This window comes from Condylostylus longicornis, unplaced genomic scaffold (assembly GCF_029603195.1).
Source record: "Condylostylus longicornis isolate FDR11 unplaced genomic scaffold, ASM2960319v2 ptg000044l, whole genome shotgun sequence".
Taxonomy (NCBI): domain Eukaryota; kingdom Metazoa; phylum Arthropoda; class Insecta; order Diptera; family Dolichopodidae; genus Condylostylus; species Condylostylus longicornis.
In genome coordinates this window covers 966,821-990,388 of record NW_026578013.1, presented here as the reverse complement: position 1 = coordinate 990,388, position 23,568 = coordinate 966,821, and positions in this window count along the sequence as shown.

Here is a 23,568-nt window from a genome sequence, read left to right as displayed (position 1 = left end):
AAATTGAATTTTTTTTTTCTCCCATATTTAAAGTCAACAAATTAAAAATTTTATTGCTAAATTAAACTACAAAAATAACCCAAAATATCCTATTACCATCAAAATTACATGAATTTATTTATTTTAAAATAATTATAAAAGTTTTTTTCCCCCAAATTTTAATGAGTTTTTAATAAAATTATCCGCAACTGAACCACAATGATTTCTCACAAAATTAAATTAAATAAATATTAATATGGGAAAAACGAAAAGACAAAAAAAAAAACTATTTAAAATATCAGCTATCATATTTATATAGGTGGATTTTAAAGCAATAGGATAGAAAAAAGGCCAGTATTGACTGGTAATAGAATGAAAACTATAGATTCTCTTATTGAACTTATACACAATATTGTTCGCTTTTAATAAATGATATTTGAATTGAGCAAAATATAGATCGAAATTTAGTAGTAATATAAATATAGATCGAGTAGTAAGGTTGTTGTTCTCAAAGAATTCAAATATTCAAGTATTTGAAGTTTTTGAGTAATAAATACTATAAGCTCATACACCATAGAACTGCTGTCCAATTCCTTTAGAAATATCTCCAGTTTCATGCTTGCAACGGAGATATTATGGGTAGGATCGCGGGGAGTCTACAATAAACCTAGAATGGCTGCGATGGCCCGTGAGAGATCCTCTTACCCCACTCTTACATATGAATATTTTTACATTAATTGCTCATCATAAAAATTTCTAGATTCCTCTATGTTATACAAAAATGGAAATGCAAGTTTATAATGTAAATTATTAAAAGCTAGATAATTTTTTTTTGTACTTAATTATGATTTCATTGTATACGTTTTTAATTCAAACATGATTAGTGATAATGATTTTTAAAAGAGTTGAATTATAATTTCATTAAATACTATATTAGAATGTATCTACAGGTATGACATACTAAAAATGTATGACTATATCATACTAAATGTATGATATAGTCTACCTATAGAAATGTATGACACTCGCTTTGAAAAATATACATCATGAATCTTTGGTTTTTTATGAAAATTAACACAAATCTAAATTATTCAAGTTTTAATCAAAATTTTCAGGAATAATCAAACAACAATTGAAAAGATTTTGATTTTGCACTAAAATAACTCTTGAACTAGAAGAGTCTTTGAACTGAATTTATTTATCATATTATAGCCGTGTTATTAATAGAAATATAAAAATTGAATGGTTTTCGAAAAAAACCAATTGTGAGGCATTATAGCTGGAAAAAAGAGACCTAAAAAGCACAAAGATTAGCTTTTGTTTTTCGTTCGTTTACACGCATATTCGGAAATGATCGAGTCTCGGACATGATGTACGCTATTGCTTTTGTTCTAACAGTCAGTTAGCACAAAATTTTTATTAATTTTGCAAACGCTCATTACAAGATTAGAAGTAGATATTACAGTCTGCTTTCTACAATTTAATACACTGTGTCCCTACGTATTATAATCGATAATTAGGTCCAGTAAAAATTCAATTCAAACTACTTAACTAAAATTTTGATAGTACTTTTGATTTACTCTACTACTCTATTCCTAGATTCCTTAAACAATTAATTCCTATATGCAATAATACTTTGGAAATATTTTCAAAACCTAAAAGTTTCCATCTACATAACACACAATATACTTCTAGAATAGAAAATTTTACATCCGTGACTACAGAATATTTTTTCTCAAAAAGAAAGTTTTTCATTTAAAAAGAATTTATTTTCATCTGCATCATTATTTTTATTATTGTACTTCGTAATTAACTACATACAACGATTATCGCATGGTATAAAAAGCAAGAAAAAACTCACAACGTCAAGATGTAATTAATTGGAAAACTTATTTTCCTGAACAACTGAATTTTTATTGTGAATTGAGAGAAAAGCGCCGCGAACAACAGCAAAAAGAAAAAATCATTTTTTTTTTTTTTATTCAAAATTAAAATTTAATTTCAAAGTTTATTTTCTACACTCATTTTGGAAATGACAATGGGACGATTTATTTTTGGATTTTGTTTGGAAGTACAAAATAATTTGAATACAATAGAAATAGCGTTCTTTTCATTCTAAATTAAATGCAAAACTGTAAATGGTTATTGTGCTTTTGAAGTCTTTGTATACGCTTTTATTATACACTTTTTGCCTTTTGTAGAGTATACCTACTCTATAAATTTTAATGTATTGTAAGCTCAGGATTTTTTTCATTTATTTTTAACAAAAGTCCTTATTACAATAGAAATATTCTTGAAATGATATTTAAACTATTAAGTGGAACGTTACTTTCAACGAACTCTGATTGAAATTTTTCTCATTATTATTTTAAAATTCAGTTGAGAGAAAAGGCGGGAAATCTTTTATAAATTCTTATTTTCACAGATTAGCTACTGAAAAATTCTGATTTCATTCACCTCTCTCTCTCTCTCTCTTGATATCATTATAAAATTTAAAAAATACAAGAACCATTCGGTCTAGTGAAAGAAAGATGTCCGGGACTCAATGATACTTTTGAATCAACGTAATGTAACGAGTCATGACACCTCAAAATTTTGAAAATAAAACTTTTGACAATTTATTTCTGAGATTTTTGAGTAAATAACAGTGGAAAGAGAAGTTGTTGGAAAATTATTGCGTTATTCATTTTCACTGTGCTTAGCACTAACTTGCTCTTGAAATACTCTGGTAAAAGAAGATGAATTTCATGAGACAATTTTAGTTAAATCGGTTTTTGATGAGATTGTGTCGCAATATTCCGGTTTCTTCTTCAACTCTTCTAAAAGAAAAATGGATTTTTCTTTCAAAACAAAGAGCGTACTACATTTAAACGAATGAATTAGAAATAAAACACACCCTAATCTTCTATGGACTTTTACAAATATTTTTGGTTACCATCAGAAAAACCATTTGTGATAAGTGATGCTGCTAATCAGTTGATGGCTTCCATTTTAAAATAATTTATAAAAATTGTTTTCCATCTTATTTATTCTTTTAGATATTAAATGTATTCATCACGCATTATAAATTGAATATTGAATGTCACATTGAAAATCATAAAGTAAATTTTATAAGAAATTTATGACGTAAGTATATAAAAAGTAATTTAGAAAATGAATTTCGAAAAGTTCAATATTTTGTCATTTCTTGAATTTTTGTCAATTTAGAAAATTATTAAAATAAAATGATAATGATGCAGATGATAAAGATGGAATTTCATTCACACTGGGTTGGATATTTTAAGTACTAGAACGATTTTAAGTACAATTTAAAAAAAGTGCACTCCTCCAAGCAAATTTGAATGCAAAAATACGAATTATAAACAAGCTAATTTAATATAAGGAAAAGGATATTTTTGTTAGTAAAGGTAGAGTTTATTAGTATGAGAGATAATGCAACCTAAACCACGCAGTGCGATACAGGGAAATCTTTTTGCACTTATTCAATCCTAGAAATATCAATAGCACGGTATAATCAATGAACCCAAACATGAGACGCATACTTCAAAAAAAGTACATATAATAAATAAAAATGCTTTCCCACGTAGGGGTCAGAAAACTACATCGCCCTCCTTTTAACGAAACCTAACTTGGAATACGCTTCATATAAAACAATATTAAGCTTCTGGTCGAGCATGACCCTAAGATCATTCATAAAATTAACCCGCTTCAGAACTCTTCCATCCAAGCGGTAGATTTATTTAATTATAGAAGACTCGCTTTTACGAGAGAAACTTAATATATATGACACTTGTTCAGCTCTAAGCCGTTACTGCGATACCACAAATTAAAACTGTCAAAGTCGTTATGTAACGATAAGATAAGAAAAGATAGGGAATGTCACCTAATATTGCCTATCTGACAAGTACAAAAATAAAAATATTAAATTTAAAATTTAATAAAATAAATATATAAAAATTTAAAATTAATAATTGAATTCCAAACTGTTCAGTTTTACAACAACTAATATTATAAAATGTTAAGCATAAAATACTGCAAACTACACTCTTATCCTTTCACTGCATCATTCTATCCAAAACGTTTTACAAACGCGTTTAACTAACTTCTTCACTCATTCTTCTTTATTCAAATTTGTTCTACATCTACGTTTAACCAGTAGGTCTTTACATAAGAAACACAAATACCACAGCTAAACTAAAATATAATTAAGAAATTCTTTAACGTCTATAGATTTTCCACGGAATGCTGCTTAAAAAAAAATTTTTTCTCTGATTTAATAGTATCTTGAATATTAAGCGAATATTGTCTGGCATCCTCTTGTATTTGTGATATTTAACCATGTAAAGAATAAGGAATTAGAATTAAGAGAGAAATTGAAGTTTTAAAAAAATTTTTAAACGTTTTTCAAATAATCGAAAAATTTTTTAATATCAGACTGATTTATAAGATTTTGTGAATCAAATCATTTAATTGTAAACTATAAATTAAATTCAAATCAATAAAGGAGATTTCTAGACATAAATTTTGCATAAAATCGAACTGAAATAAAAATTTTTCAAATTGCATTCCAAATAAGAATAGCAATACGATTTATATCGCAAGAGTTAAAATTTTGCAGCTGTTTAATTAATATTTATATAGGCGTTCAAATCAATTCAAGGAATTTCGACTAAATTTAACTCAATATAGGTGACGAACGCTTTTTGTCTACATTTTAAATTTTTACAGTCATCTCGAATTTGTAATTCTAATCTGAATCCGATTGGATGAAACATATTTTCCCCTACCTTTAGATCTTACTTTAAGGTTTATCAAAATTAGACTTTTCAAAACTCTTGATCACACAACATTATTTATCAATTAACACGCTAAAACCAGAAAAACTTGTATTACATCAGATTTTCTCATAAATTAAGCAAACTCCGAACGTAAAAGCTAACAGTATTGAATGAAAATTTTAAATCAAGAATGACAGCCTAACATTCAATATTTTCGTTTTCATAGATTTTCCCTAGAGTAAGCTTTAAAAAAAAAATAGATGAACATTGTTGTCTACAGGAAATTGCTCAAAACGGAATATGGTTTGGACTTTATTCTTAAGACTCTTATTCCTGTTTCCAAGTCAATTTTATTTTTAAATAAAATTTCATGTTGTTTAAAGTGAAAATATCCTTAATATTTTATTTTGTAGATTGGAAATTTTAAGGGAAACGAGTGGGGTAGGAAAACCCCCCGAGCCACCTCTGAAATTCCTGGCTTATTGTAGCCCAATATTTTATTTTACAAAATTTTTATTATTGTGAGCATTTCTTCTAAATGACCACAAAAAACAGTAATAATAAAACCAAAATTATTACCATACCTTGAAAATTATTCTGACCACTTAAGCACTAGGGATTGCAATTTACCGTCGAAAATCATTTACCGGTAATCCGATAAATTTCTTCTCAATTATCGGTTTACCGATAATTTACCGATAAAAATTTAATTTTTGTTTTGTACATATAAATGCTTTATTAATTCAAATTAGTTCTACTTTACATTATTATTTTGGATTATTTTTATTCATAAAATAGGTTCGCAAGAAACAAAGGCAATTTAATGTATAATCGCTTAATCTAGATCTAATTTTAGTACAAAATAAACCGGCCGATGAAAAAGCTCTTTCGGCTTCTACACTGGTCGGTTTAATTGTTTCTAAATATTTATATACCATTTCCAGATATACTCCACGTACCCCAATATCTTCATAATGAACCATTACCCTCTTAATAATTTTCATAAGTTCTTTACCATTTGTTTCTTTTGAACTTTCAGAACAAAAGAGATAGTTTTTAGAAAGAGATTGAAGAAAACAGTACAAATATAATAACTGAAAAACAGTTCTTTGTCGCATACTATTTGCTTTTGTCTTTCACATAAGGACAGTATGTCTTTAATAATGCGTTTCTCAATTTGAATCTTCAAAATTCCAAAGCAACCAAGATTTGATTGATTTTCGTCATTTTATCAGTTGATGTTGTTGTATAATATTTAATGTTGTATAAAACTTAATTTATCGGAATTATCGGTAAATTTAAAAAAAATTATCGATAATATTTATCGTCAATTTTTCGACGATTTATCGGTTAATCGGTTAATCGTTAACCGATAATGCAATCCCTATTAAGCACTCAATTTGTACACCACAAAACAATTCTTGATTTTTAAATGAAAATATTTTTTTTTTATTTTTATTTTCTTGATTTTATTGCACAATATATTTTGTATTTTCTAATATTTTTACCGACCGTATTGTGTAAACAATAGGTAGGTTATGTGATGGCAACAAATTTTGCATATCGAGTTTTCGGTGGGAACGTACTTCTCCATAGTAGGGAAGTGTAAATAAACTATTTTTAGCAACCTGTCGGTCCGTCGGTCTGTAGGTCTGTCGGTCTGTCGGTCTGTCGGTCTGTCGGTCTGTCGGTCTGTCGGTCTGTCCGTCTGTCGGTCTGTCGGTCTGTGTGTGCACGCGTGTATCTCAAGTTCGGCTGAACCGATTTTGATGAAATTTTATATGTAAGTTTATTTCCACCATGGCACAGATCGATCAACTTTTGGTATATACCAGGCCTCGGGAACTGCACTTTTTAGCGGGCCCGTTTTCCATTCTTGAGCATATTGAAGAACATATTCAACCGATTTACTTGAAATTTCATATATAAGTTTTGCTCTACCGGCGATGAAACTTCCTAACTTTTGGAAGAAATCAGGCATCAGCAACTGGACGTTTACTACGGGCCAAATATACATTTTTGTGTATATAAAGAGAAATAATAAACCGATTTCATTGAAATTTAATATTTGAATTCCTTGTATTAAAACAATGAACATATAACTTTTTTGGAAAGATCAGGGCTCGAAAACTGATCTGCGGGCCGATTTTACATTTTTCACCATATCTACGGAACGAATTGATGGAGTTTCTTGAAATTTGATATTTGAGTTCTGGTTGTTACCGAAACTAACTGGCGAGCATTTCAGGGAATTCGGGTAGCACAAAGCGAAACTCTACTAAGAGCCAAATTTACATTTTTCTAGATATGCTAACTATAAGCTTACTAATGTCTTAAAAATTGGAAAGAAGTATTTAACAGACATTTTTATAATATTCTGTAACACTTTCACTTAACTAGACAATACACAATGCGGTCGGTTATGTGCTGACCACATCAGATTTTTTCACTTGTATAGAAAATTTTAAAATCCTTTTTAATAGAGAGAGAGAAAAAAACATGCGATTGAAGAGATTTGGTACTTAATATGCAGCTTTTAAGAAAGGAATCCGATCCTTTATAACAGAATTGCAAATTTAATCCTTCAAAAACTAAAAATTTAATACTTTTAATAATGAATAGTAATCGAATTAATCGAAAATATTAACAGCTATTGTAAAAAGTTTAGTCGCCTTCCGTACATATTTGAACTCTGTTCCATGTAAGTCAATAAGATTAGAGTTTAGAGTATAAACTTTGGACTATAATGGAGATAGTTATCTACTAAATACTGCATAACTGCATATTTTCTCGAAATGTAAAATATTTTTGGGAAAAAATCCATGAATTTGCAAAATTTTATCAACTCCATTCAAATGCTTTGAAATTTTACCAACTTTCTCTATATAGATTAAATGAAATAAATTCATTAAATTGAATTAGACCGATTTAAAAAAAAAATTGAATTCATTTAAGAACAAAATTTGTTAAATTGGTAAAAATTAATTTTGATTTTAACCTTTTATTATAAATTCTTTTTTTGACATTGCATATTCACCTTAAAAAATTAAGTAATTTATTTTAATGTCGCTTAGATTATATTTCAAAAATTTATTTACAAACCAAAATACGAAAAATTTGTAATATTTTTACCTTGTGCATCTTTACTTAAAAAGTATGCAAAATAGTTCGTCTTATACCGCAAAACTAAAAAACTACAAATATATAGTTTGAAGATTATTACGTCGAAAAAAGTAATTCCAAAACTCTAGGCTATATTCGAAATTTCGAAATATAAAAAATAAATTTTTCTGAAAAACACAAACCGGTGTGAGAAAGCGGAAAGATCACAAACTTTTCAAAAACCGTTCATTAAACTCCTCCAAAACAAATTCAAGCAATACAATTCTACTCTGTATATATCGACCGCATATAAAAAAAGACATCGTAATCATGACTATGTCACTATATAAAACAAAGTATAACTTAATCTGTAGCTCAGTTGGTAGAGCGTCCATCTAGAAAGTAGGTCACTGGTTCGAGTCCATTTTAAGGAGAAAAATTTTAATTTTTCTGTCTTGCTTGACTCATTTCTTTAATTATGTTCATTCATCTGTTCTGCAGTATTGCATGATGGAATTTTCTCTATTTACAACTCTACTTCTTTTAGCAGATGATTTATCAACACTGAATCACAGATTTATGCAAATATTATCAATAAAATTAATTTATTCTTTTTGGATGTTTGCTCTATGATGATGATTCTGTATGAATATGCTCTATGATATTCGTAAGAAAAATTGTCATTATTAATTACACGCCTCTATCATACACAAAATAGTAACAATGTCCAAAATTTTGAATAATAAAAACATAACCTCCAGGGCTCGCGAACATTCCCTGCTCTTTTGGATCGACCCATTGGGAATGGACTGCTTGATATACCACAGAACTTAGAATATTTATTAACTCGTTACTAAAATTGTAAAATCTCGCTTCGTAATTTTAAATTTCGAACAAATTTTCATGACCCCATCACTGGAAACAAAAATTTTTTTTAAGCTATTCATTTCTTAACTTAGTGCATAACCAAAATTTCCTAAAAACCAGGTAAAATTTTTCAAAATGAAGAAATAATAAGATTGAAATTGTCTGGAAAATTTTTCATCCTCTTTGAACACCTTTTTATATAATAATAAAATTTTCTTTTTAGCGTTATTGTTACCACACTGTTGTTGTTTTTATTTTCTTCATTTTTTCGTTTTAAAAGTAGAGCGCTATCCTTTTCCTATTATTATGCTCATTCTTTAAATCATAAATGTTTCATGTATACCAATATATGTACAAGTGTGTTTATTTGCTTTCAATGTTAACGGAAATTGGAAATGTAATGAACATAGACTAAATAATAATATGCAGAAGGTAACAACAATAGATTCATATTTTATGTACCTACCTGTACACAAAACTTATACAATAACAATAGTAATAAGAAAAGAACTTTACTTTCGGGGTTAGGATTCCACTTTTCTCTACTTTTTTTAAAGTAATGCAATAAGTGTATTATAAATTTTGTTGAAGTGAGAATTTTTAACTCAAATATTTCCTTCCTTCCGTCTTGTTTCAGCTTCCAAATAATGTCAGTCATAAAAGAATTATTCCAAAAAAAGAAAAAAACCAAAAAAGTAGGAATTTGTTTTTGGTGTTTTTTGAGAATTTTAAACGATTTCTTATTTTTATTTATGAAACAGAAAAAAATTTCAATCTCAAAGAAACCAGAATGAAAAAATGTAAGAGAATAAAAGGAAAATTGTATATGAAAAGAGGCATTTTTAAGGAAGTCATAGTATCTATATAAGATTTGAAACTTATACTTGCGATATTTGTTAAACCCAAGGGTAGAGAGAATGATAAACTCGTTTATATTTTCTGTTTTGTTGGTTAAAAGAAAAAAATTTTTCATCATTTTTCGTTTTTTTCTTCTCCATCTTTTCATAAAACAAACGTAATATTGAAAATTTCCCAAGGGTGCAGTTCCCAAATACTATATTATAGCATGTATGCATTTTTTGGAAGCTTATAATGAAAATAGAAAATTTTTTTTTCATTAACCTTATCTTCATTTCATTTCATTCATATTGTAATAATTTAAGTGTAAAATAAATGAAAATGATTTCATTTATTTCTGGGCCTTCCAAGTATGTAATTGATTGAAGAAACAAATTCATTTTGAGATTTTATTTGATTTTGAATTAATTTTTATTTTATAAAATTATTTCTTTTGGTTTATATATGTTATGAAGGCCTCAATCCATGCATTAGTTACATATTTAAAATAGAAGATCTTGTGTATATGTTTAATAAATGAAATGTTATGAGTAAATTAGGATATTAGTCCACATAGGAGATTGGAATAGTAATCAACTAGGAGATTGGAATTCACATTCTAGTTATTTTAATTAGTACAAATGGTGCAAACAGACAATAATACGCACCTGTTAAAATACAGAATTTATTAATTTTTCTTTCACTTTTTTGCCACCCACCTCCGCCAAGCTTAGTTATAAAGCAATCTTTCGTGGCCTATACTCCTAATAAACTATATTAAGGGGATCGAGCGCCCGTAGTTCCGTCGCTATGAGAATGTAATACCTTTGAAGGGAATATGTTGAGAATGTTATTGTTTTTCCTTATAAAGTGCAACAAGGTTTCTTTCACGCCTCAATAAAATCTACAGGTACATCCAACCCCGTAATATACTTAACTATATTCAGACGCCTATCCAGTCTCCAATATCTCGCCATGAGCTTTTTCACCTGTTTTTTTCAAATCGCAATAAATTTTTTGAACAACTTTTGTACATAGTTATCTGGAAGTTCTTTAGCTTATCGGAAATTCTGGATTTTTTTTACGATAAACGATCATAAATTCAACTTAGTTTTACATAGAATTTTTTCTGTTAGTCTCCTTGGAGACTTAAGGCATCTACAAGACGTCTTTTTATCTCTTGCGTCTGCTATCTTACACCTACTTTCTATTTCTTTTGTTATTGACCTCCATAGTTTATATGCATTCTCCTTTCTAATCTGAGATTTCAATTGTACATTTTCTGCTCAAAATATAAATTAGATTGTTTGTGGTTCCTGCCTGCAAAAAAAAAATATATTTGAATTACTCTTATATCACAATTTAGGGTCTTTATCCGGGAGAGCATATATTTTGTATTTACATAAACTGGCTTTTCCTTCATATATAGCTAGAATACAAAAATGTTATCCTAAAAAGTTCTATTCTGTAAGGTACGTTCCTTTTAATACTTCCATCTTCATTAATTGTACTACCAAGACAGTAGAAGTTAAAGAAATTTTCTTTCTGATTGCTTGTTCCTAGTGGGAAACTGTTTCTTGCCATAATTCTAATACAAGCTGTTCTTTTTATCGGAAACAGACTTCTAGAGTTCTAGCTGCTCGTATTTTATCTTACCTGGCTTCTTTTGATTTAATTTTTGAAAAAATAAATGAAATTCCTGTTTGTTGAGCAGAAACTAGTTTCGTATAATGTTGCTGAGATTTTTAATTGAATAAAATTGAAAAACTAAATAATTTTATACAATTATTTTCCAAAAAAAAATTTAGGGAATTTTTCTTTATAAATTACAACACTTTTTTAAATTAATAAATTTCTATATGAAAGACAATTTAATTGGCATAAAATATATTTTTTTAAAGGATATCCTAAAACATTATATGCCTACTTAAAATTCATGAATTTCATCTACCTATCCTATTTTTGAACGTGTGAAATATTTTTATAGTAAATATAAGTAGGCATATTACAAACAATAATATTCAATGGTTCTAAAGAAAATATGTCTAACTTGAAATATTGTGTTGTGAGTAAAATAAGCTCAAAATTTTGTAAAGATACAGATCTTCGTTAATAAATATCTCAAAATTATACGCAAAATATTTATATGGCCACGATGAATTATGAACCATGAACTATGAGTAATGACGAAAAGAGCTCCAATACGTTAAAAATTCACATAAGAGCAATAAAATGGAAATGAATTGCTCACATATTAAGAAGCCCAGTAACATCAGTAGCACTTCAAACTCTGGAATGGAGCCTGCAAGAGCATAGAAGTGTGGGGTAACCAAAACAGATATGAAGAAGAAGTGTTCAGAAAGAATTGGAGCTAAGCAAATAAAAATTGGCAGAAATAAAGAGAATGGCACATAATGGAGGAAAGTTGAAGAGGTTATGTTGACTATTTGGCTATGTATTTGGCCCTTTGAAATTTGTAATATTATTTCAGAGAAATTACTGCTGTTACAATGTAATAAGCTAGTTTTAAATTTAATAATTTAAATTTTAAATGCAATTTTTTACTCAATTGAAAAAGTAAAAAAGGTTTGTATCCTCTATAGAAATTTTAAACCAAGTTATAATCAATATAAAATGTACATACATACATTAATATTACGCTACATATTATATTTTATTGCATTAAAATATTTTCATGTTATACTGATATAAATTAAGGATAATAATTTTTAACAAAATCCTTTACATACAAGCATACATTATGCACTTATTAAATACTTCTCGATTTCTTTGGCGTGTATTTCATGTACAATAACATAATATCAGTATCACATTATAAATAGGGAGAAAAAAAATTACATTATCCTTTAACATTACCGTTATACAACTATAGAATTCCTTTATTTTATTATTATTTTTTTTCTTGTATCAATTTAGTGTTTTAAAATTTATTGCAAAGAATCTTTTTCCGTTCTACTATTCCTACTCAATTCCTTATTTTTTTTTCCATTTATATATATCAGAACTTATAGACATGTTAACATGTTAGTATATAGTTGATCCTTCTAATATAAAAATTGCCTTAAGTTTTCTATTTCTTAATATGGCATGACTTTAATTTTTACTATTGGAACAATATAGGAACACTTTATTAAAACTTTTTTTTTTTGTTTTTTTTTGCTGTATTTTTCAACATAGTTTTCCAATTGGATATCAGTTTCTTAAATGAATTTAAAATGAATTTGTAATGCAATAACATAAGTTCCAATATATAAAATAAAATAATTCAAAAATTAAGGAGTTTAGAAGTTGTGAGTATACACCGTTATTCATATAATATAATGTGTATAGTCTCAGATATGTACTCAGAAACAATATGCAAGAAATAGATTAATAGATTAAAAGATAAATTAAGGGAGAGCCAAATCACAGGAGACTAAGCAAATTAACGGAGGAATTAAGTTTTAAGCTGCTGTAGTCAAAGATGCACTTCAAAACTTAACAAATCAATGATTTTGTGCAGTAAAAAAGCACCTACAAGTTAGTAGTCAATTTGCTGTAAAATTAGAAAACTTTGACAGACAGCAGATTCAAAATTAGAAAATAAGAGAATCTTGTTCGGCTTTGAAACTCCAGTTTTAATTAGTGCGCTTCAATTCAATTACATTCAAGCATAATATTGAAATGCATTTTTGCATCTTAATTACATTTATAATTCGATTCCACCATAACATTATACATGAAATTAAAGATTTTGCGCAAGGACCACATCCGCATAAAAAAGGTGATTTAACTTTTTCTCTTTCTCTAATCTTGACAGTAAAATCTAGACAAAACGTGCACCATTAGTTCAAATTTTTTTAAATGTAATTTCAAATTGTAATATGCGAGAACCTACTGTTGTTTGCATTGCCTTTTTTATGATTTTGAGATCTGGGTATTTGTTTTTAAGTTCCACTGAATACCGTTTACTGTATGCATTGCCGTCAACATTGTACACCTAGGCGGAGAATTAAGATATATAGGTTTGGATGGTGGGTTAGTTGACGTTGTAGGTCCACCGCACCCCAATTAGCACAAATTTGCCATTTTACTAACACTACCCCGGCTTTTCACCAAGAATAGTCCATAAACACAGTCTTCTAATGTCATCAAAATTGTATTCAGTGTATATATTAGAAAATCCGACACTGTTCTTCAAGATTTCCAAGTACAATAAAATACGTTATAGTTAAACTCTTTCAATGATTTTCAAAAGACTAATAACATAATTTAACTATAGAAAATCTAATACAGTATCTCTACATATTTACTGTAATAACTTTTAACTTTTTCATCAAAAACTAAAGATTTATAATTCACTTACAAGGCAATCCATTTTAACTTTTTTAAAGTTCACTTTAAATTTTACGTATACCTAACTAAGTATACGTTTCATAAGTTTCACATAAAAAAGACTTCCATTTCATTTAATTTCGTTCCGATTTGTTCACAAACATAAAAATTCTACGCAATAATTATATTTAAAGTTTTTCATTTTTTCCTTTCTCAGTCTGAAGTATAATTTGTTTTAAGGATAATTTCAATCGTAATATTATAACGCTTCAATAGAAGGATACTGAAGGAAAATCTCCTATTTATAGACGTGCACAATATTTCAATCAAAGATGATAATATAGAAAATAATTTCTTATTGTTTTTAATCAATAAATAAAAAATAAATTCTAAATGAATTTTATTTAATTTTCAAATGAAAGAAATTATGTTATACAAATGGGAATTCGATGAAAAAAATTGGTTTCTTTTTTTCAAAACATTATTAGGACTTTGGATTTTGTATTGAAATTTATGAATATTTCCATAATTTCATTTTCTATTAATTTTCTTCTATGATTATTTAATTAAAATAATTTTTATCTTTTATTTAAAATTTAAAAATAAATTATATTATACAAGGACAATCATTATGTACGTATTATTTTGTATATATACAGGATTACCTTGAAATTAAATAACAATATTTCCATAACCCCCTCACCCTTAGAAAACATTTTGATTTACTTTCATATTTATCTTATGAAATAGCAATAAAATCAATTATTTCCTGGAAATATATTGACAATGTAAGCACTAGCAAGCATGAAATAATTAGTTTAATTAGTAAGCAAAGCTCCAATATTGTTCATTAAAAGATAAGGCCCTAAAGAATTAAATTCATTTGATTTTCTTTTTAAATTACACTTAGTTTCTTTTAATATTATAGGTTTTGCATTTATTATCGGATTATTAGCACAATTCATAATTATTAATAAAATAATATTAAAAAAATTCACAAAATGATATTTTCTTTCTAAAAGAACACATAAAAGGGTGAACAACGCAATAACATCTTAAACTTAAGATTTGCTAAACTAAAGTTAAAGATTTCCTAAATTTTTTAAATCAAAAAAATAGGCTCTGATTTAAAATGATGTTCAAATAATAAGCCAAAAAATCAATGTAAATTAATGTAGAAAAATGTGCTACTCTAGGCAAAGACAGCCAGAGTTATTTTTAACAAACTATACTTTAAATAACCAAGTTCTTAGTAGAGTCGATTAGATTAAGGACTAAGATGTTTGCTTTAATAACAAGTTATTTTATATAACCCACTATAATCATATCATAAGTGATCAAGCTCAATTTTGGATGTCATTAAGCCCTGATCGAAGGAGTTGATGATATTTTTATCTTAAAATTCCTAGACTCGTGCCTTGTATGACCTCATCCTGAGTATGCTTTACCTGTATATTTAACGTATTACAATGAACATATTAAGAAGATTGAAGACTCCATCATTCTTACACCATATGAACAGAGACTCAAATTAATTGACTTACTCACACTGGCGTAGATGTGTGATTCATTTTTCAACATATTAAAGCTGAATTAATCTCTCCAGAAATATTGAATAAAATTGTTACTAACTGAAAATTTAAATCTTGTACCCTTGATATTTTCATAGTTCTTATTTATAGAAACAATTATGAGAAACATGATAACCGGCTTGACTTTTCAATAATGGAAAAATAGGATGAATAATATTTTATTTATTTATACTTAAGTATTGCCTACTTTTAATTATTGCTTTAGTTTTTTATTAATTTTTTTATTTCACTATTAGAACTCTAGTGAAGCCGAAATTTACTTATTTTAAGTTTTTATACTGGTTTTGAGCATGATTTGTTAAATTTAATATAAAAATTGAATACCATTAATATTCATTTCACTATTAATAAAAATTGCCTACCTTTCGGCGACCATTATACTTTAATCGTTTAATACTTCTCTAATAATTGTATTTATTACGCTTTCTCAATTTTTAAAGTATTTTCGTTTACTTTACACTCTTTATTATTTTGATATAATTTATACTTTTTCTTGTATATTTTATTTACTTTAATTTAATAAGCTCAAATATCGACCGTATACAACCCTACTATCTAGTTCATTATCATATTGTTCAAGACCTACATATTTTAACTGCATTACTTTTGAACATTATTAATGTTTTTACACCAAAACCAAAAAAAACAAAAAATTCTTTCAGATCATCTCACATGCATTAAATTTAAAAAATTTTCATGTTAATATTTCTTAAGTATTGTTTTTATATCATTTACAGCTGTAACCGATCTGAAGTTCTCCATAACAACAATATAAAAAGAATTCCTTGCACTACATACTAGATCTTTATTTTTTATTGTTTAAGTAATTCGAATCCAAAAAACAAATAAAATTAAAGAAAAACAATATCAAAAAACTAAATTTGAAAAAAAACAAACACCAACTCCTTTTTTACTGGAAAATTATAGAGAAGAATAGATAGATAAAAAAAAACAATAAAATAATACAAAATACTAACCTAAAAAAAATATTTAAATTTTATCCTTATAATCCTTTTTCTCATTTTTTGTGCCTTGGAATACTAAATAAAATTATTTTTTTGTTGCCATGTGTTTGTTCTAATACTCTAGTACTATAATGCATCCACACATACACCACCATTTATCATCATTTTTAGCGTTATGCCATTTTCTTCTTTAATGTGCAAATTTTCAGTCTCTTCTCTTTGAAATGCAAAATTTTTATTTTTATTCTATTTCATATTATTTACTATTTTTTTTTTTTGAGCTCTCATTTTAAAGTCCGGAAACTCTGTTTGTTTTATTTCTCTTTTTTTTTCAATATTAAAGAGTTGTAAAATAAATATTTTAAGTAAAAAAAAATATGCAGTAGAATAATACTATGGTTGTCACCGTCTACTATTTTGGGTAAAGAAGTAGAAATTACAAAAACAATAGAACAATAAAATTAACGTTCATACTGGTACAAGAAAAAATAAAATGTGATGTTTAAAACAACAGAGTCGGTAGAAATTTAAAAAATTTTAATTCATATGTTAAGTGTTTAAAATTGGAAAGGAGCTCCTAGCGTTCGAATGAAAAATGGTGTACAATATGCAAAATGGTGTACATAATGTCCTGGAAATTTATTAAATTTAGCATTAAGACCATTCAATTATTATATTGAGCTTATGTATTACGGTATGTATTGTGCTAAATCAATCTCGGTTCTAAAACTTTAAAATTTTTTGAAACCTTCTTACTTAAAACAGGAATATTAAAATGTTTACGTACCCCGCGCTTTAATGAAGGGTACAATAACTTTGGTATGGATTTTGTAAATTACTTGAAGAAGTCTCGCACTATCATGTGGGAATATAATATTCTTGCTTAAAATAAAATATTTCGCTGATTTGGACATATTCGTCCGTCCGTATGTCTAATCACAAAATAACTCAAACACGATTAAAACCAACACCATCAAACTTTCACAAATTATTAATCTTTTCAGTCAAGGACATGAAATTGAAACAATTCTGATAAGTGGTTCGGGTAGCGGCCATATGTTACAACCCTATAAAGTAATTTTAAAAATTTTAAAAAATAATATTTAGAGCTTTTTGCTGGAAAATTTGTGTTCAATTCTAGCTCAGATATCTCTCTAAAGTTTATCTGAAATAGCTGAATTTCAATTAGCTGCCATATAAAACCATAAAATTTTCAATATTTACCTACACCTTGACAATCGGACTTTTAACTAGATTTTAAAGTCCGATTGTCAAGGTGTAGGGTGCAATTCATTTGGTTAATATCGACTGAAACGTTTTCACTTGTTTATTAATTCATTTCAAAACAATCTGTATATTTAGAAAAAAAGACCTGTATTATTAACGATTTTTCTTTTGTTTTTTTTTTGTTAGTTTAAAAGTAAAGAAAAAACATACAAAACATTCACACAAGCACAACAACAGACTTTATAACAAATTCACCACTTTTTTATAATCAAAATGAAACGAATGAAATGACAACAAGTGAAACACAAAGAATGAAACAATAAAAAAGAGAAAACATGAAAAAATAAAACAACTTTTTCACAAAGTGGTCGACGAGGCGTTCATCCATAACAAAATTTTCCATTCATTCTAAGAGTTTTAACTCAAGAGTCAACAAAATAAACAATTACAACAAAAATCGTATAAGAAAGAAGTAGAAAATTTTTGAGAAAATAACAAAAAAAAAATGGATAATTTCTCATTAATATTCATAATCATTTTATGTTCTTAACAAAATTAGTTTTTTTCTCTCTCTTCTCTCTTCATGCTCCAAGTTTTTTTGTTGTTGTTGGAAACTTATATACAACAGTACAAATAGGAATTTTCATTCGAAGGAAGAAACTTTAAAAAAATGATGATTACATTGGGAGCATGAAACACTGCCAACTAAAAGATTTATTGTGCCTCCCAATAGTGTCAGTATTTTTGTCCGTAGATAGTTTCCCTCTCCTCGGCCCTCCCACCTAATGCATCGACGGAATTACCTTCATTGTTACCATTTTAGCAGTTGCCATACGTTTGAAACATAAGTGTGCCAGCCTCTGCAATCCCACCAAATTCTTTTTGTATAGCATTGGCCAATTTATATTAAATGGTATCTGTTGTGTTGATTTGCCTTTCTACTTAATTCGACTTAAAAGAACGAAAGTGTCAGTAACGCAGCTAATCCACCATTCTGTGCAAATGGATATACAAGCAAATCAATCCCCTTGAAAGAAAAACTGTTGAGAATAACCTGATTTGTAGTTAAAAAATTTAATTGTTAATGGAATAAATTTATTCAAGACAATTTTTATTCATAATTTTCTAGAAACAATTCGAAAACTAAGTGAATGCCGGCTTTTGATGAAAATAAATCTGTCCAAAATATATTTTCATCAAGAAGACTTTCCGTGCCGTTTTAGATAATCACCAACAATAAAAGTATTAACAAAAAGCTGATTCTCCCACAACAACTAACGTTGTTCGTGTCACGACTTTCAGCTAGCATTAATAGCTATACGTGTGTTGTAATTTAGTTTTCCATGTTTTCCATGTTTATCTTTATCATTCCAAAGTTCGTCGAAATTCAAAAACACCCTTCATTACATAAAATTCTTATCATTTTAAACACCTTAAATAATTTCATTAAGTCAATTGATTTTACAACCTGTTGCTCTCGAATATTTTTCAAATAGATGCTACAATACACGCACACACACATATAATATAGAGTATCCCCACTTTTATCAATGGCAACAAAAATATTCTTCATCTCATTTCTTTTGAAAAATTCCCCAAAATTCAAACAATAAATTTCTAATAAGTAATTTTAATCCCATCTTTTGCATATTTTAAAGCTATTAAATGCCTCTTTATCCTTTTGAAGATGATAGAAATCTACATGTATGAATATATGTATATTCAAGTATGTATATATACAAAAATCTATTCAAATCAAGAATATATGCGAAGCTATAATTAATTATATATAGCAAATTTTTTTTCGTTAAAGTTATTCAAATAAGGGTAAATATCAAAATACCAAAAAAACAAGGAGAAACAAGGAGAATTGAAGCAAGGGAATTCTGACGCAAATTTTTTGTGGGGAATTCACAAATAACAACAATCATTTTGAATAATTGAAGAGGAATTCAAAGATCTAATATGAACTGTTTTTTTCTTCTCTTTGTCTAATTTTTTTTTATTACAATATCGAATCAGTAAATCTTATCCTTTCTCACCCTTATTATATAAAAAATTTTATATACAAACATAGTTTCTAAAGTAGAGCCATAGAGCCATGCATGGAGCACCATACAACATAATAGAAAAAGTAGAAAAACTAAATAATTTTGAAAATGGAAGGTTCCCTTTTTCTATAAAGATTATATTATGATTTTTTAGATTTAATAAAATTGAGGTTAAAATAACGTATGTACCTATGTATAAAAATGTATTCAAAATAAAGAAAAAACCAAAAGGATAATGTAACAATAAAAATTTTGTTCTATAGTTCAATGATTTTATAAGTTTTGTTCTTAGTTCAAATGTTTTGAATAGAAAATGCTAAATTTTTATATTTTACCAGCTCTTTAATTTATCGTAGAATAAGTAAATTTAAAATAAAAAAGACTAACGCCATTAAAAATGTGGCTTTACCAATGATTAATCCTTGATAAGAGAACAAATATGAGAACTGGATGGGCAGAAGAGAGAATATTGCAACGATTCCTCTTGATTGTTGTAAATTATAAACTATCACTAATATAAAAATTGGGATTAATCGAAAATTTCTTACGCAAATTTTATATTGGGATTAATTGATTGACTCTGTTCTATCTATAATGAAAATAAATAAAACGAGGATGAGTAATAAGCTGATATATAACAGAGGATGATACATATTATCCGCTGCAAATTCTCTGTACAAAAATTATCAAAGAAAAGTCAACTAAGCGATTTTTTGATTTTTGGTGATTTACGATCAAAACTATAGAATTATATTATTACCATATTGTTGCCACAAAAAGCCTTCTAGAATTCAGGAAATCCTGACCTCCAATCATCCTTTTCAAATTCCTTTCCATTGTAATTATATGTAAAGCAATATTGATACAGTATGATTGGAAAAAATACATACCCCTATAAGTATGCAATATTTTCAAATTTACTTTTAATATAAATTTTAAATTTCATTTCGTAAACTAATACAAATATTGTTATACTACCCTGAAATATGACTAGTTATTCTCTTTTGCTAGGGTTACACTGAGACAGCACTCAAAATTTCAAATTGTACCTTTTAAGTAAGCCTTATTTTTACTATTACCTTCTGGTATAAGTTTATTTCTATGTAGGAAAAGCAATATTTTTACAATACACAAAAAAACCTATATTTTGAATAGATTATGGCTCTATTCTATTGTAAATTATTCTATTGTACTAAATAATGGATTAAAAATTGATAAAGTACAAATTTTTCGGTTTATTTTCATTTTTATAGAATTTTTCTCTCTATATAAATGAACCCTTCGGAAGAGTTTTTTTTTTTTCAATATTTATAAGTAAAAAAAGGAAATTTAATGGAATTTTTGATTTGTTAAGAAAATATGAATTTATTTTTATGTTCTCTATTTTAAAATAAATCAAATAAAAAATAAATATTTTTAAAATTAAAATTAAATTGATAGATTATAGGAAAGTTGCTCCCAACAATACGTATAGAATATTGTTTCGACAATAATTGTCACTGGAAGGTGAAAATTCCCTGTACCTAAAATCTAAAATTCTTTACCAACTCTATTTTTTGTTGTTTTATTTTTACAATATATGCACTTGTATGGACAAGAACACAATGGATAATATGAAAATTCTTTAATATTTCGGGCTCTAATAAGCTAATTTCAAAATGGTTTTATTGAAGAAATTTCGGAACATTTTATTCCAATTTTAAAGTGCCCATATACTTTTGTATAACGCTTTGCAAATCACTTTTATATTATAAAACCAATGATAATCACGGACCTCCTATAATAAAATGAGTAAGATTTTCCTAAATTAAGCGTTACATAAATTTACTGCTAGTATTACTTAAAATCATCCTTTATTTAAATTTCTAATTAAAGTTCTAATTTAACAAGATAACAGATTTTGTTTTTAATTAATTTAAATTTTAAAATTTGTAAAATTTCATTAATTATTTTGTGTTTAATTTTTTATTTTTTCAGATCTCCCTCTTAAGATGATTTTTGATTAAATTCAAAGTCAATGATAATCTAATGTTATACAATATTAAAAATCATTATTTATTATCCTTATTCGCTAACAAGAAAAAGATTTTTTTTTTTGCTGTTTATTTGTACTTCATCGCGTCCTATTGCCCTCTGCCACTCATTTTTATCATGAAAAATTAAAATATTACCTTATTTTTTTTTTCTATTTTCCTATTATTGTTATTGTTGTCTTCATCACTTTCTTTAAAAATGATTACGTGATTTGAATTCGCTAAAAAAAAAAAAATATGCTTTCTATAATAATAATAAATTTTGTAAGGTTATTGGTATTTTAAGACGACATCTTCCAATTTCGAAGGATATAAGAAGGATATCAAACGAATTCTCATTTATTAATATTGCAATAATATTAAGACAAAAATACAACGTGTTAAGAATTTAAAAAATGAAAGAAAATCTAAAATAAAAACAAACTACAACAACAAAATCTGATCGAGTCCTGAACAGGGAAAACATTAAGAGACAAAAAAAAGTCATGTTTTTTTAATGCGAACTTTAAATTTTAATATTTTAATATTGGTTTTGAAATGAAAAATCTCGTCAACAACTCAAATTATCATAATAATAATATAGGGTCCTTGTTTGTTTTTCTTCCTATCAATTCAAGTATAATTTCAAGAAAATTCAAAAATCTCTTAAGATTTGAAAAAAAATTTATTATTGAATTTTTTTATTATGAAATTAAATGACATGAAAAAAAAGATGTCCTTGAAATTAATGAGAATTTTACGCAAGTTTTTCAATGTATTTATTTTTGTTTTCTTCCAAATAATAAATTTTAAAATTTTTTTAAAAAGGAAGTTTTTTTATTGCTAAAATAAATAATAGTATGCAACGATAAATTTTGGGTCAAATATTAAAATTTATTTAAAAAAACAATACAAGTTTTCCCTAGATATTAAGAAAATTTAAATTTTTCCATATTTAATTCATAATTTATGAAGGCTAAACATGTTTTCTCATTAAATAGCCTTTGAGTTTATGTGACAGTAAAATTAGAACTGTAAATTTATACTATGGCTCAAAGCTTTGCCATTTTTAAGAATTTTTTACCCAAGATAGAGTTCTGTAAATGAGTGATCTAAATAAAATGAATTTACTAAGTTGGTATTTCCTCTTATATTATTCCTATTTTTTATAATATTTAAGAATGCTTTATAGAAAAACTAAAAACGGTCGAAAGAGAGGGGACGCAAAGGAGAGATTCAGAAATATAATTAGACGATTTTCGGAAATACTACTATTAATATTAATACTACGTATTAATATTTTATTCAATCAGATTTTAATTGAAAACGCTATGAGCATTGTGTTATAACTATTTGCCAGATTTTAGGCAAATTTATACTGCAGATTACTACATTAAAATATTTTATAACACAATATTAACGTTGTAAAAAGCCAAATTTAACAATGTTAATATTAAGATAATGTGAGGAAATTCACTATTTAGTGAAGCTCTCAATTTTCCCAATGCAAAAATTTTCTCATTTAGAATTTTTGTGCAATGAGATATTCAGAGGGCATGTAAAGGGAAAATAATTTTTTCTTATATTGGCGAGTCAGTGAAAATTCTTAACCCATCACACATGAAAAATGAAAATATTTTCAATGTTTAAAACTTTTTAAACTCTTATTTTGTTTTTCAATTTTTTCAACTTTAAAATTCTCTCAAAAGTACAAAAGTGATAAAAATTTAATAAATTTCCAATGTGCCATATACGAGTATAAGTACGAGTGTATAAAAAGAAAAGGTAACATAATAATTTTCCTTTTAAAAGAAATTTTCCTT